This window comes from Panthera pardus, unplaced genomic scaffold (assembly GCF_024362965.1).
Source record: "Panthera pardus isolate Hobbes unplaced genomic scaffold, ASM2436296v1 HiC_scaffold_10, whole genome shotgun sequence".
Classification (NCBI taxonomy): Eukaryota; Metazoa; Chordata; class Mammalia; order Carnivora; family Felidae; genus Panthera; species Panthera pardus.
Window position 1 is genome coordinate 57,666,189 of NW_026526655.1, and position 15,721 is coordinate 57,681,909.

Consider the following 15,721-nt stretch of genomic DNA (forward strand, 5'->3'; position numbering starts at 1 on the left):
ACAGCGGTATAGTTCATGTCCATACATTGTGGATAGGTTGTGTCAGCACTTCTAATATAAGACCCATTTTCATGGGTTTAAAACAGCTGTAAAATTTACCTCCAGACCAAAGATTGGTAATCAACTTTCCACCTGGAGAGGGAATTTTGTTTAAAGTTAAAACACACACACACACGCACACGCACACACACACACACACACACACACACACACTTTCATTAAGAGAAAAAGTTTGCTTGTTTTAAATTATGGACATAAACAAAATGAATGAACATGCCTAAGACATTTTTTTTGAATTTTAAATACAGAGATTTGTCTAAACCTATCCCGAAATGTGCTTTTGATGATAAATGTAAATACATAAATTTTAAACAGCGCCAAAAGTAAATGCCGCATCCATAATAGACTTTATTGAAAATATTTATATTCCTAGCAGATTGCATTTTGTACTGTGGTATACGTATTTTCAAGAGCATAATCTATAGTTTTCATCAGAAAATGAGTAAAACTATTCATCAATTTCAAATGTTAAGAGCCCACAGTCATCCACTTATATAACTACATACAGGCTTTCAGAATTATGCTGAAATTCTGTTTTCAGAAAGTCTCTGAACAAACTGGTTCTAAGGCAAAGAGAGTAGGAATTCAGCAAAACACTGATCTTATTCTGACCTGAAATTAGCGACTGTTAAGAGTAGGTTGTAGATATGTCATGTGAAAAAATGAGTCTATTTGCAAGGGTTTGGGCTTCTGACAGTAATCCAAAGAGTGGTATTGCTAATTTTCATTAACTTTGCAAAATACTCTAGTTTTCTGCCCCCTACGTTTGTTATGAATTAGACGCACTTGTTTCTAAAGGAAACGTAAGCTACAGAATAGCATATAATCTCTTGAAGTTATCAGAGAAGCCCTTGTAATGGGCAAATGAGAATTTACACGGACACTTTCACTTAGGTTTAAAAAAGCTCAGAAAAACATTTTGAGAGTAATTCCAGCTGTACTCGTTCCATAGCAACAACTGGAAATACATCCTTACATGCATTATGTTCATGAACAATCGAACTCTACCAATCCCCAAGGGGATAAGAAAGAGCTTGTGTCTTTAATTTCCACGAAGTATCTAGTTCTTCATCTGGTTCTTTCACCTTTTAGCTCAAATGAGAAGGGCCAGTCATAGCTACGTTTCTCAGACCTAACCGATTCCCTGACACAGGCCAGGAACCACGGAAAACCGGGAAGTAAGAGATGTCCACTTAAAAGTACAAGCCCACTTAGGATAATGTCGGATTCTATCAAGCAGTTCATTCTACTACTTTCTCTTGAAGTGACAGCTTGCAGAAGGTGGAAACATGGACTAAGAGCGGCTCGCGGCACAAAGACATTAACGTTTCATGGTTTTTGTGTACCAAAGAAGTAGCAGCCCTGTCCCTAAACTGCTGGAGTGAAGGGTTCCCGGCTGGCATATGTGCAGTGACTCCTCTGCGTTGGAAAAGCTGCAACTTGTTAGTACGGTTCCAGTAAACAGAGAGCTGGCCTCACATAGCTAATTAGCTGTGGCCCCGGCTCGCCTGTGCTGGGTAGTGACAGTCTAATCAGAGATGATTGTCATCAGATATCACAGATGTCTCTCCTTGCTGCTCAGCCCAGGCAGGCGCTCGTGCAGTTTGGGGAAGGAAGCGTTAGATGCTGTTCAAAGACACCGGGTCTCTGGGTGTCTCAGCTGCCGGTTCCAGGCAGCTTGTCACTCCTGCCTGCTGCGAGGAAGAAAGCGGGGTTAGGCAAGGGGAGTAGCATACCTGTCGGGTTTTCCGGGAGGCAGTGATGCAATCAGTTTGAAAGGAGCAGTTTCCGAACGAAAAGATATGTAACCGAAGCTACTCGGGACTCTTTTGGAGCCACCTGGGATTCTCAGGGATGACAAATGCTAATTCTCTCAATTTATTATGTATGTTGGAAAAGAAACATACTTAAAGGGGTAAAGAAACAGGCCTAAAGATGTCCAGGCTGCAATCAAGTTTGTGGTAAGAAAAATAAGGCACGATGCAGAGAGGTGCGACTTTAACCATAAAGCAGGAAACTGATGGCCCTTCGGGGCCAGTCCTCTGCCTCTCATGCTCAGCCTGTCCTGCCCACTCCACCCCCACAAGCTTGTAATACCCTCCCCTGGTTTCTGACCCCTCTCCCCAGCCTCCTGTTACCCCTTAGAAGTCCTGGCACTTCCTCTCACCAGGGCTGCTGGTCATCTTCCACCCTGAAGACCTTCAGCCTCCCAAACTTCTCTCCGAGATACAAATGGCCACCCTTCTCCCATCATCTTCACCACCATCCATGTGGCTTCTCCAGCACTCTGCTTTCCCAGCTCTTCTTGGGCTCTGCCCAGGGCCCCCTTCCTTGCTTCATCCCTAACACTGGAGCGTCAGGGGTTCCATCCCAGTCCTTGTCTAGTGCCCTCTTCAGCTACCGTCTCCTTCCAACCTTCTCCACAGCTGTGGCCTCAACCACCAAGCCCACTCTAGAAATGCCCTCATTTTCCTCCCGGGCTCTCACTTAACACATCACGTCGTTATTGAACGTATTCTCTAAATATCCCATGGAAGCCTCATACTTCACCTGCCCCACACTACAAACTCCTCCCTCCTGGGGCCCCGCCTGTCCTCATCCTTTGGTTCTCCCTCTAAACCAGGTCCTCCATCATACCTGCCGGCCTGATGAAGACTTCACTCTCTCTGGGATCACCTGAGTGAAATCCGAAACCACCGTGAGCCCCTGCTTCCTTTTACTCCTGAGGCCCCGGCTCTCCAAAAGCCAGGCGGTGTCCTCCCCCTCTTCCTCCATGCCTCCGGATTCATTCCTTCCTCTCCATTTTCCCTGTCTCTGGCCTTTGTTATCTCCCTGCTGGGCTGTACTCTTGGCACGGATATGCCCTTCACCCTGCATCCAGCATGGTATTTCTGGAATGCAATCCGACCCTGCCATTCCCGTATTCAAAATTGTCAACAGATCCCTAAACGTTGAGGAAAGCCCTGGGTACGAGGCTCCGTCAGCGGACCTGCGTGTTGCTGTCCCCCCCGCAGCACGGTGGCTGCAGTTCTCCCACGGCTCCACGCCCCTCCCTCCCGCTCCAGACACACACCTGGTCCCAGTCTGGTCCCGTCTTGGCATATTTCCTAAAATGCACTTCCCTGTTCTACTCAGCAGAGTAATCGCAGACTCACCTCAAAGGTGTCTTTCCTTGGAAGCCTTGTCTAATATTTCTAGGAGAAGAAAATGCCTCTTCCTAAATGCTCCTAGCACCACATTTCCATACTTCTGTTACAGCTGTGGTTACATTCCTCGGAATGGTAATATCTCGGCCTACTCCTCTTGACCGGGAATCCCCGGAGGGCAAGGAATGTTTATCTCTGTGACTCTTCATCTGGCCGGGTGCCTGGCACACCGCAGACCTTTCAATATTTGTTAAATGAATGAACGAAATAAACGCGAGGACAAATGAATGAATGACTAGAAACGTATCATTGCACAAGGTCAGGTAGGCCTAAGACTAACATCTTGAAGGCTTCTTCAACTTTCCACAGAGGCTCAGGGAGCTCGGCCTATGTCAAAACGAGAACGGGGGCGCCTGGGTGGCTCGGTCGGTTAAGTGTCCGACTTCGGCTCAGGTCATGATCTCGCGGTTCGTGAGTTCGAGCCCCGCGTCGGGCTCCGTGCTGACAGCTGGGAGCCTGGAGCCTCTTCGGATTCTGTGTCTCCCTCTCTCTCTGCCCTTCCCCCACTCGGGCTCTGTCTCAGTCTCTCAAAAATGAATAAAAACATTTAAAAAAAAATTAAGAAACAAAACGAGAACACAAAGAGAAGTTGTAATACTAATGGTAATAATAACCACCATTCGTTAGGCACCTACTGTGTGCCAGTCACCACGCCAAATTTACATGAATTATCCCATTTAATCCAGTGTAAGTCTTATAAATATAACTCTCTCTCTCTTACAGATAAGGAAAGCGAGGTTCAAGGTCACATACCTAGGCCTACACTGGCTGCATGGTCCACAAGTACGGTCTTAGGAGTTTTGCACTTTGGAATTTAGCCTGCAGCAGAGATGAAGAGGAGGTATGGAGAACACGCTTTGTACTTTCGGGTGGAAAATAAGGTGGAGGGTCTTACTAAAAGCTGGCCGGTCAACTCCCTCCGCTAAGTATGGTGCCATGCTAGGCTGGCAGTTCTTTCTCTCCATCAGTCAGCTACCTTCCTCAGCTTTGGGGGCACCGGTGAGCCCCTTACCGGTGACAGCCACCTTGGAAATTGCAGGCCTTCATTCTTGAGCGTTGCTCAGGAAGGAACTGGGTTGGAAAAGCATTGAAATGTGCTGACGTGGAACGGAATCCTTGCCCGGGAAGTTCAACGAGAATGTGGCCAGAACCCTCGGTTTGCAAACGAAACATTTTCACAACCCACTTATTATTTGTTAGATGTGATGTTTTTCACCCCATGAGTTGAATAATGGGAGCCGTGGTTATTGTGGCCCAGGGTAGACAGACCCCAACTGCACACAGCATAAAGAATGCGTGTTAGAGCAAAAGCGAGAAGGTGGGAGAGTTGTTGAGTTTAAAACTTCTGGATGCTTGTAAATAATATTGAAAGGCTGTTTTCCAACATTTAATTGGGTGAAATATAAGGGTCTTTTTATTTAAAAAAATTTTTTGGGGAATGGGGAGGAAGTGCTGGAAAAAATATGTCTTTGGCCTTGGCACTGAAACCATAACGTTCTTGTACCACTCTTCTACCCCCTGCCTTTCTAATATGTTTACTACATTTTTTGGTCTCTGGTTTGAACTTTATCCTGTCAAGTTTCTGGACTTGTAAGCAGTATGCAACTTCCTAGCAATTGAGGTAGATACTGACTCATTTTAATTTGAACCATTTTGCTGGGCTCATTGAAAACAACAATGGTCTTAAAAAGCCACAACACTGTTAAAAGCACGGTAAGGACCGGGGAGGACCACTAAAGGCTCCTGATTTGAGTGTGAGTTCATAAGTTTAATAATACGTAATCGATTATTTTTACAGGGGAGTATTTTTTTCAGCCCTGTGGTTATGTGGTAGAAAAATAAAAGCAAAATATGTGTGGCCAAGGAGATAAGAATAAGTAAAAGGGTCTAAGTAAGCTAAGGCCGATATCAATTCTGTACATAACCAGATCGAGTAATACTATGATCACAATTTGCTCTTGTGGTACCTTGCAGTTTAGAAAGGGCTTTCATATAGATGGTCAGTTATGTATGGACTATAGGCCAAGCTTATGAGGTTGGCAGATAAGCATCATCATCCCCATTTTAAAAAAAGATAACTGAGGTTTAACAAGCGGAAGTAACTCTCCCAGTACAGGTAGGTTTTCTGAAGCCTAGTGCTTTCTCGCCCCTAGAATCACACAGCGTCCCATGTGCATGGGCCTGTGTGTTCTAGAAGCTGCTCTCAGAATGCAGACTCAGGTTTAATTCTGTAGCAGGGTGAAACAGTAAGCAAAGTCAAGATTGTGCAAAAGTTGCATTTCTGGTCCTAAAGCCTGGTTTAATAAAAGCAAATCAGCCTTGATTATTGCCTAAGTAAATGAAAGTGTTAATTAATCTCGCCTCCCTGGTCAGAAATAAAAGCCTGTGAAATTCAAACATACCTGCGGAATGTGAACAGGCAGCTGTGAACTTGTGACAAGGGTGTAGGCACATTTGCTGTTGTTTGCCCCGCGCGCAGTGTGGAGACTGCAAGATAGTAAACACTTAACAAGTGTGGGAAGGAATAAAGGAGGGGAAGAGAGAGAGAGAAAAAAAGAAAGGAGCGAATGAGAAATTAAAAGAAGAAGAGGAAGGAGGGAGAGACACTTCATTCGCTAATTGGCTGCATTCAAGGTGAATATTAACGAAGGCATGGTTTGGAGAGTTGCCAATTTGTTCTTCCTGCCTCAGCCGTTAGCTGACTGCCTTTCATTAAGTATGAATATATATCCACATTCGTAGATAAGTCAACAGTTCCATATACACCCACACCTTCTAACACATGCGTGCACGTGCATGCACACACGCACACACACACACACACACTCTCTCTCTCTCTCTCTCTCTCTCTCTCTCACGGAGCTTCCTGCCTAGCACAAAGGGTCAAACAAAGGTGCGATCGAAGAGGAGGATGAAAAGATTGTAGATGAGGAGGAGATAAGAAGGCACATTTCAGTCGGGAGTTCTATTTCTTTGACTAATTAACATGATAAAATTGAAACGCCCACGTATGCACGCCCACAGAGTTTCCATAACTTGGAAAGTATAAGGCGGTGACGTTTTGTCGCAACGGGGTTAAAAATATTCACCGCCATGTGAAAGATGCTTAAAATGAGAAGCTTTCTACAGATCCTCACGGGGGGGGGGGGGGGGGGGGGGGGGGGAGAAAAGAGCCCAACTTCAGAAGATGCTGGCCAAATTATGACCTGTTTCCAAAAGAGGGATCCACCTTAAGAAAGGTCCAGAGAGCTCAACAGACACCAAATACAGTAAGAGGAAGTTGGAAGTGTGGGTGTCAGCCTGTCAGTAATCTGACAGCTAACGTAACTACCCTCTAATCCAGCCAGCTCCAGCCACGCTCTCCGCTGACACCGCCAGGACTGACTGACAGCTGAGGAGCAGGCACTTTTTACAGGCTCAAGTGACATCCAGTCTATTAAGGCTGACAAGCACAAAGCAGAGATTTGCCCTGAATGGTTTGGTACTGAAGCCTAGTAAAGGGGTTATTGGAAAGGTCTTAGAGAAAGTGTCAGACTCCAGCTCAGATGATAACAATATTGTAATGATGGGACTGGACAATGAAGTGCTATGATTGCCTGTACGGGCGGTTAGAATGTAGGCAAACGGGGAAGGCTGAGAAGGAGCACACAGAAGCCGACGGATTCCCCAAGGCCAGCGCACCACCATTCGAGGAGTTTCTTTGGGCGATGTGTTCGCCTGGGCCTGGAGACGGTTTCCCAAAGTTGCATATTAATGGTGTCGTCTGCCCGGCACGGTGGTGGGGGTGAAAACTAGGCAGGGAGAGAGGGCTGGGCATAAACCAGGCAACACGTGAAAGGAGTGTTTGCCTGGGTCACCCCTCAGTTCATCGAGAGGCGTTGACAATATTTTCCAGAAGAAGATGAATGGTAATATTCGGACTACCGCTTTGCTTATTAACTCCAGCTGAAAAGTATATTAGCAAGTGCAGCGACATCACCGTGATTATCGTCGCGGCTGGTTTTGACTGCACTGGCTCCGGCAGGTGCCAGACGCGTGCCAAGCACAACGCCCGGAATTTCTTCAGCGGGCTTTTCTCTGAAGGTCGGTAAAATGAATTGTTTTTCCTGAGTGTCATTTCGGAGTTCTCTCTGCGAAGTAAAGAAAAAAGGGCACATATCATAATCCTATTTTATTCATAGGAAAATGTCCAGCAACGAAAGAATAAATGCCTGGCGCATTGGGGCCCCAGGTCCCTGTCCAGGCATTCTGCCCAGAGTCCATTCCGCTCACTCATTCTGACATTCGTGCCTACGAGTTGTGAAAGAGTTTAAACATCACCAGCTGGTGACGCCCATGATGTAAAAATTCACAAGAAAATTTCAGACTTTGTTCTTAGACTCCCAAGTTTACTTTTTCAAAATTTTTCTCAAAAAGTTAACTGCTAAAGCTTTTCCCACGTCGAGCATCCTTGGGAGTCCTATACATAAGGAGAGTTGAAGGCTGAGTGTGCATAGATAATAAGAATCTTTAAAACTTGAGAACATAACAAACCCCCCGGACCACAACCAAGAAAACAAGATTTTGCCCTTAGAAATCTGGATCTGTCTGCTTGACTTTCATTTAAAATGGCTTCGGTTCTGCTCTGGCTTCTCCCAAGATTTCTCTAAGATTACCCATAAAGAGACCAAAAAAAAAAATGACTAAACTTTATAATACTTCCCAAATGTTAGGAAAGATAGTGATTATTATTTCCAGCATGTGGGAATAATATTCTCAGAACTGTGCCTCCCCCCCCCCCCCCCCCCACCAATGATGCTACAATGAAAAACAAAACTGAGGACTGGCAGTGCTATGCAGCTGAAAACCAATGACACCTGCCATCAAAAAGGTAAATAGGGAAATAATATATTCCTCTCCATCTGTCTGCCCCATGGCTGAGAAACTAAAAAACTACACCAATCAAAACACTCAGCAGCCATCCCTTCATTAAATGGATGCCACTTTTTAAGTCAACTGGTGTCCTTCTGTCCACTTTCACTGATGTGAATTTTGAGACTTCAACTTCTAGAAAATGATTCGTGAAAGTAAAGGAAGACTGAAGGTGATGCTTTGCATTTTTGAAGGCACAGCACACACACACAAAATAACAAAGTTTATAGATCGAAGCAGGCAAAAGAATACTAGAAGCAGTGTGAAAGTTTTTTGAAATAGTTTTTAATGAGATAAATAGCTTAGGAGCATAGGAGAATCAGGAAATGGAGAGAGAAAAGGATCCTATATATGCCCAGCATTGCCAGACAAGATTAATACTTCCCAATACAAATTGGTCTAGTTGTGCATATTCAACCTCAAGGGGGCTAACAATGGAGCTACATGTTTTCTAAATAACCAAACTATTGACAAACACCAAATCTGGAGGATTTCTGCTGGGCATGAGGTCCAGAAGAAGAAAGAGGTGATCTGGAATTAAAATCCCAGAGAGAGCAGAGCCAGTCCCACTGTGACAAATTGAGGCTGAGGAGATAATGCTAAGCCATGAAAGTAAGAAGAAGAAGAAAAGTAGGAGCAAAGAGATAGGCAGTGGAATCTGAGCCAATCCTCCTTCACGGATGCTTAAAAGGGCAATGAAATGTCATTAGGGCTTGTAAAGCTCCAACGTATTCCTGGGAATCTAGAAGTCCATGTACAAGTATAGGACTGGGCACATGCTTAGGAATAACCTGAGAAGGCCCTAACCACTCATCTCTGGCTGACTTTGAGGGTCTGCACAAGCAGGAAAGTGAAGCCTAAGGCAGAGTTGTCAACTGCCTGGCTCAGTGTTGAAGGTGTTCCCCCAGATACACACAGAATCCCTCAGCAAAGATGGAGAGGCTTGTTGTTCTAGACATTTAAGAAAATCTCTCTCCGATTGTTACCTGACCACTGAGATGACTGAGCAGAGATTTCAATAGCCACACATGACAAATAACATAGACTTTATGGAACAATTCAGATGTCACTAAATAGATAACAACAACTACATCAAGCAGCAATATCAACAAGTCCTGAAGAGAGGGAAACATCTGATTTCTAGAGAACATTAGAGTATGTAAAATGTCCAGTTTTCAAGTAAAAACTAAAATACATGCAAAAAAACAAAAAAATATAACCAGTATACAGCAACAACAAAAAAGCAATCAATAGAAATGGTCTGTGAAAAGACTCAGATGTTGGACTTATTAGACAAAGACTTTAAGTCAGGCATTTTAAATATATTTTAAAAAAACTCAAGGAAGCCGTGTCAAAAAAAAATTAAAGAAAAGCATAAGAACAGTGTCTCACCAAATATATAATATTATTGAAGAGATAGAAATTGTAAAAAAAAAAAAAAAGAAAGAAAAAAATCGTGGGGTTGGAAAGTATAATAATTTAAACCAAAAATTCACAAGGTGGGCTCCACACCGGAATTGGGCAGGCAGTAGAAAGAATCGGCGAACTTGAATACAGGTCAATTGAGATTATCCAGTCTGAAGAACAGAAAGAAAGACGAATTTTAAAAAGTGACCATAGCCTCAGAAGCTCAAAAAACATCATGAAGCACAGAAACATACACAGAATGGTAGTCCCAGAAGAAAATTAAGAGAAAGGGGTAGAAAGAATATTTGAATAAATAATGGCAGGAAACTTCCCAAATTTGATGAAAAGTATTAATATATACATCCAAGAAGCTCAATGAATTCCAGGTAGAATAAACTCAAGAGATTTATGCCTAATAAAGAAATCGTTCAAAGACAAAGGGAAGATCTTGAAAGCAGCAAGAACAGCACACACTCGTCATGTGGAAGTGGTCATCAAAACAATTAGCAGCTGATTTCTCATCAGAAACCGTGGAATCCAAACGGCCGTGGGATGACACGTGCACCGTTGAAGGAAACAAAGCTGTCAATCCAGAATTTCATATTCAATAAAACTATCCTATAAAAATGAAGGAGAAAATAAGACAAAAATATAAACAACAGACAGACCAAGTAAAAGTTTCTAAATAAGCAACCATCAAAAGGGTCTATTGCTATGAATAAAAACTGAGAGCCTTTTCTGCTAGCCGGTCTCCTTTACAAGAAATGCTAAAGGGAATTCTTTAGGCTGAAATGGAAGGACACCAGATAGTAACTCAATTCAACCTGAAGAAATAAAGCAAACTAGTAAAAGTAACTATATAGGTACATATAAAAGACAGAAACAATGTACTTTGTGTTTCTCACTACTTTTCCCTCCGTCTGATTTCAAAAACGGCTTCCTAAATCAATCATTATAAATAGGTGTTGATGTGCACAACGTGTATGAAGATGTAATTTGTGACAAAACCAGTATCAAGGAGAGGAGCAATGGAGCTACTTGTGTGTGTGTGTGTGTGTGTGTGTGTGTGTGTGTGTATACATATATGTGTGTGTGTATCTATGTATATATGTGTGTGTGTGTATATGTGTGTATGTGTGTGTGTGTGTGTGTGTGTGTGTATATATATATATATATATATATATATATATATATATTATTGTCAAGTTGGTTTCCATACAACACCCAGTGCTCATCCCAACAGGTGCCCTCCTCAATGCCCATCACCCACTTTCCCCTCTCCCCCACCCCCCATCAACCCTCAGTTTATTCTCAGTTTTTAAGAGTCTCTTATGGTTTGCCTCCCTCCCTCTCTGTAACTTTTTTTTCCCTTTCCTCTCCCCCATGGTCTTCTGTTAAGTTTCTCAGCATCCACATATGAGTAAAAACATGGTATCTGTCTTTCTCTGCCTGATTTATATCACTTAGCATAATACCTTCCAGTTCCATCCACGTTGCTGCAAATGGCCAGATTTCAATCTTTCTCATTGCCAAGTAGTATTCCATTGTATATATAAACCACATCTTCTTTATCCATTCGTCAGTTGGTGGACATTTAGGCTCTTGCAATGGAGCTATTTGGAGCAAAGTTTTGTCATTTAAGTTAAGTTGGCATTAATCAGAACTAGATTATTATAAATTATTATGTTAATTGCAATCTCTAGGGCAATCACCTTAAAAAATATGTAACAAGAAAGGTGGTTAAAATGGTACAATAGAAAATATCTATTTAACACAAAAGAAGACAGTAATGGAGGAATATAGAAACAAAAAAGACACAACATACAGAGAACAAATAAGAAAATGAGAAACATAAATCCCCTTTATCAATAATTACATTAAATGTGAATGATCAAACTAATTAAAAAGCAGATATTGGAAGAATCGATTAAAAATAGCATGATTCAACTACATGCCGTATAATTTTTTTAAGTGTATTTTATTTATTTTGAGAGAGAGAGAGAGAACACATGGAGGGGCAAAAAGAGAGGGAGAGAGAGAGAATCCCAAACAAGCTCCGCACTGTGAGCCCAGAGCCTGATGTGGGGCTCAAACCCACAAACCATGAGATTATGACCTGAGCCAAAATCAAGAGTCAGATGCTAAGCCACTCAGGTGCCCCATGAGCCTCCCAGGCACCCCTCAACTACATGCTGTCTAAAAGAGACACACTTTAGATAGGAAGACATGAGTAGGTTCAAAGTGAAATGTTGAAAAAAAAGATATACCATGTAAACAATGACTAAAAGAAAGCTAGAGTGGCTACACAACATCATACAAAATAGACTGTAAGACAAAAACTGTTACTAGAGACAAAAATTCTGGGTGGCTGAGTTGTTTGAGCCTCCGACTTTGGCTCAGGTCATGATCTCACAGCTTGTGAGTTTGAGCCCCACATCAGGTTTGCTGCTCTCAGCACAGAGCCTGCTTCAGATGCTCTGTGTCCCACTCTCTGCCCCTCCCTCACTTTCACTCTCTCAAAAATAAATAAACATTTTTTAAATTACATTCTATAATGTAAAAGGGTCAAGCCATCAAGAAGATATAATTATAAATATATATGCATCTAACGATAGAGCACCAAAATACATGAAGCAAAAACTGACAGACTTGAAGGGAGAAATAGACAATTCAACAATAATAGTTGGAGACTGTAATATCCCACTTTCTGTCTAGAACAACTTGACAGAAAATCAGCAAACAAGTAGAAGACTTGCCCAAACTACAAGCCAGCTATAAAACACAGCTATCAAACAAAGCAAACATCTATGAAACACCCCACCCAACGACAGCAGAATACATATTCTGCTTCTCAAGTGCATATGTAAATTTCTCCAAAATAGATCATATATTAGGTCATAAAACAAGTTTGAATACACCTAAAAATATTGAAATCATTGCAAGTATATTCTGCAAACACAGTGGAATGAAGTTAAAAATCCATAGCAGAAGGAAATTTAAGTAATTCACAAATATGTGAAAATTAAACAACACATTTCTAAATAATCAATGGATCAAAGAAGAAATCATAAGGGTAATTACAAAATACTTCAAGATGAGTGCAAATGTATATTCATGATATGCAATGAAAACAGTGTTTAGAGGGAAATTTATAACTGTAAACACATACTTTAAAAAAAAAAAAGAAAGCTCTCTCAAATGAATAGACTAACCTTCTACTTTAAGAAACTAGGGGGAAAAAAGAGCAAATTAAAAACCAAAGCAAAAGGAATAAAGGAAGTAATAAAATTAGAGCAGAAAAAATAAATTAAGAGAAAACAATAGAGAAAATCAACAAAACTAAATGTTGGTTTTTTGAAAAGATCAACAAAATTGACAATTAGCTATATTGACTAAGAAAAAAAGATGACTCAAATTGCTAAAAAAAAAAAAAAAGGAAACATCACTACTGACCTTACAAAAATAAAAAGATAAGGGACTACTTTGAATACTTGTATGTCAATAAATGGATAACCTAAATGATATAGACAGAATCCTAGAAAGGCAAGAAACTAATAAAACTTTTTCAAGAAGGAATAGAAAATCTTAACAGACCAATAGCAAGTAAAATAATGTAATTAGTAATCCAAAAGTTTCCCACAAAGAGAAGTCCAGAACGAGATGTCGTCAGTGATGAATTCTATTAAACATTAAAGAATTAACACAAATTCTTCACAAACCCTTCTAAAATACAGGAGAGAAGGAACACTTCTCCAGTTATTCTGTAAGGCCAAACACATCACAAGAAACAGAAACTACAGATTAATATTTTTAATGAAAATCCTCAAGCAAATACTAGCAAACTGAATCAGAAACATACAAAGAGGATTACATGCCATGACTAAGTGGGATTTATCCCAGGAATGCAAGGTTGGCTCAACGTATGAAAGTCAATCACCATAATACACCATATTAATAGAATAAAAATCAAAACCCACAGGATTATCTCAATAGACACAGAAAAAGTATGGGACAGAATCTAATATTCTTTCATGAAAAAAAGACTCAATAAGTTAGAAGGGAAATTCCTGAACCTGATAAAATGTCTCTGCAAGAAAGCTCACAGCTATATCACACATACAGTGGAAAGACTGAATGCCTTCTTCCTAATATCAGGATTAAGTCAAGGATGCTCACTCTTGCTTTTACCAATTTTCTTCAACACTGTAGTATGTGTCCTAGCTAGAATGTGTCCTAGCTAGTCAAGAAAAATGAAGTTAAAAGGGAATATTGGGAGGGAAGCAGTAAAACTGTCTCTATTTGCAGAAGATATAATGTTGCACCTAAAACACACTAAGTAATAACAAAAAAATTTTATAGGCAATAAACAAGTTCAGCAGGTTGGCGGAATACAAGATTAATCTGCAAACATTAGTTGTATTTCTGTGCACCAACAATGAACAATCCAAAAATGAAATCAAGAAAACAATTCCTTTAATAATAGCACCAACAGAATAAAACAGGAATAAGCTTAATACTTAAAACGAAACGTCACTGAAAGAAATTGAAGAAGACCTAAATAAATGGAAAAACATCCATTGTAATGGATTAGAAGATATAACAGTGTTAAGAGGGCAATACCCTTCAATTTGATCTATAAATTAAATGCAATACCAATCAAAATTTAAGCTACCCTTTTTGCAGAAATTCATAAACAGATCCTAAAGTTTGGAGAACGCAAGAGATCCATAATACCCAAAACAGTATTGAAAAAGAACAAAATTGTCCATCACAATTCCCAATTTCAAAATGTACCACAAAGCTACAGTAATCAAAACCGTGTGGTACTGCCACAGGTTGGACTTACAGATCAGGGTCCTAGAACTGAGAGTCCAGAAATAAACCTATATGTTTATGGTCAGTTGATTTTTGACAGTGGATCCAGGACCGTTCAATAGGGAAAGAAGTCATCTGAACAAACGATGCTAGAACAACTGAATATCTACAAGCAAAAGAATGAAGTTGGACCTCTATCTCATACCATATGCAGAGATGACCTTAAAATGTATCAAAGACCTCAGTAGAAAACTATAAAATTCTTAGATATAAACACAGGTATGATTCTGCATGACCTTGGATTAAACAACATTGTTATAGATATGACACCTAAAACCCAAACAGCCAAAGAAAAAATAGATAAATTTGATTTCATTAAAATTAAAACCTTTTATGCTTCAAAGGCAAGAAGCACATGAAAAGATGCCCAACATCATTACTCATTAGGAAATGCAAAACTACAATGAGATACACTTCATATCTACTGGAATGACTATAATTTTTTAAAAATTAGACAATAACAAGTATTGGCAAGATGTGGAGAAATTGCCTTATATCTTCCTAATAGGGATGAAAATGGTGGGGCTGCTATGGAAAATAGTTCACAATTCCTTAAAAAGTTAAACATAGAGGGGCACCTGGGTGGCTCAGTCGGTTAAACATCCAACTCTTGATTTCGTCTCAGGTCATGATCTCATGGTTCATGAGATGGAGCCCTGCATTGGGCTCTACGCTGACATCACAGAGCCTGCTTGGAATTCTCCCTCTCCTCCTCTCTCTTTCCCTCCCCCTGCTCATGCACTCTGTCTTTCTCTTGCAAAATAAATAAATAAACATTAAAGAAAGTTAAACACAGAGTTACTATATGACCCATCAATTCCACTCCTAGGTATATACCCCAAAGATTTACAGCATATGTTCACATAAAATGTGTATACATATGTTCATACCAGCATTATTCATAACAATAAAAATGTGGAAACAACCCAGATGTTCATCAATTAATGAATGGATAAACAAAATGTGGCATATCCATACAGCAAAATATTATTCAGTCACAAGAATGAATGAGCTATTAAAAATGCTACAATATAGATGAGCCTTAAAAATATGCCAAGTGAAAGAAACCTGACACAAAATGCTACATGTGTGTACATTACATTAATTTTGTATAAAATGAATTTGGTATGGCAGGAATAAAAAAACTAATATAACTGTGAATGGCATTGTTGAATCACTATATTGTACACCTGAAACTAATATAACACTGTATGTTAGCTATACTGGAATGGAAAGGAAAGGAAAGGAAAGGAAAAGAAAGG

General features: G+C 40.6%; 1 long non-coding RNA gene across 1 annotated transcript in view; it reads left to right on the forward strand.

The window, feature by feature from the left end:
- LOC109273408 (uncharacterized) overlaps positions 1-15,721 on the forward strand; it is a 145,767-nt gene that overhangs the window by 9,231 nt on the left and 120,815 nt on the right. The window contains exon 2 of the long non-coding RNA XR_002083032.2: positions 3,990-4,107. This is a non-coding gene — a long non-coding RNA (uncharacterized LOC109273408). The remainder of the gene's footprint in view (positions 1-3,989; positions 4,108-15,721) is intronic.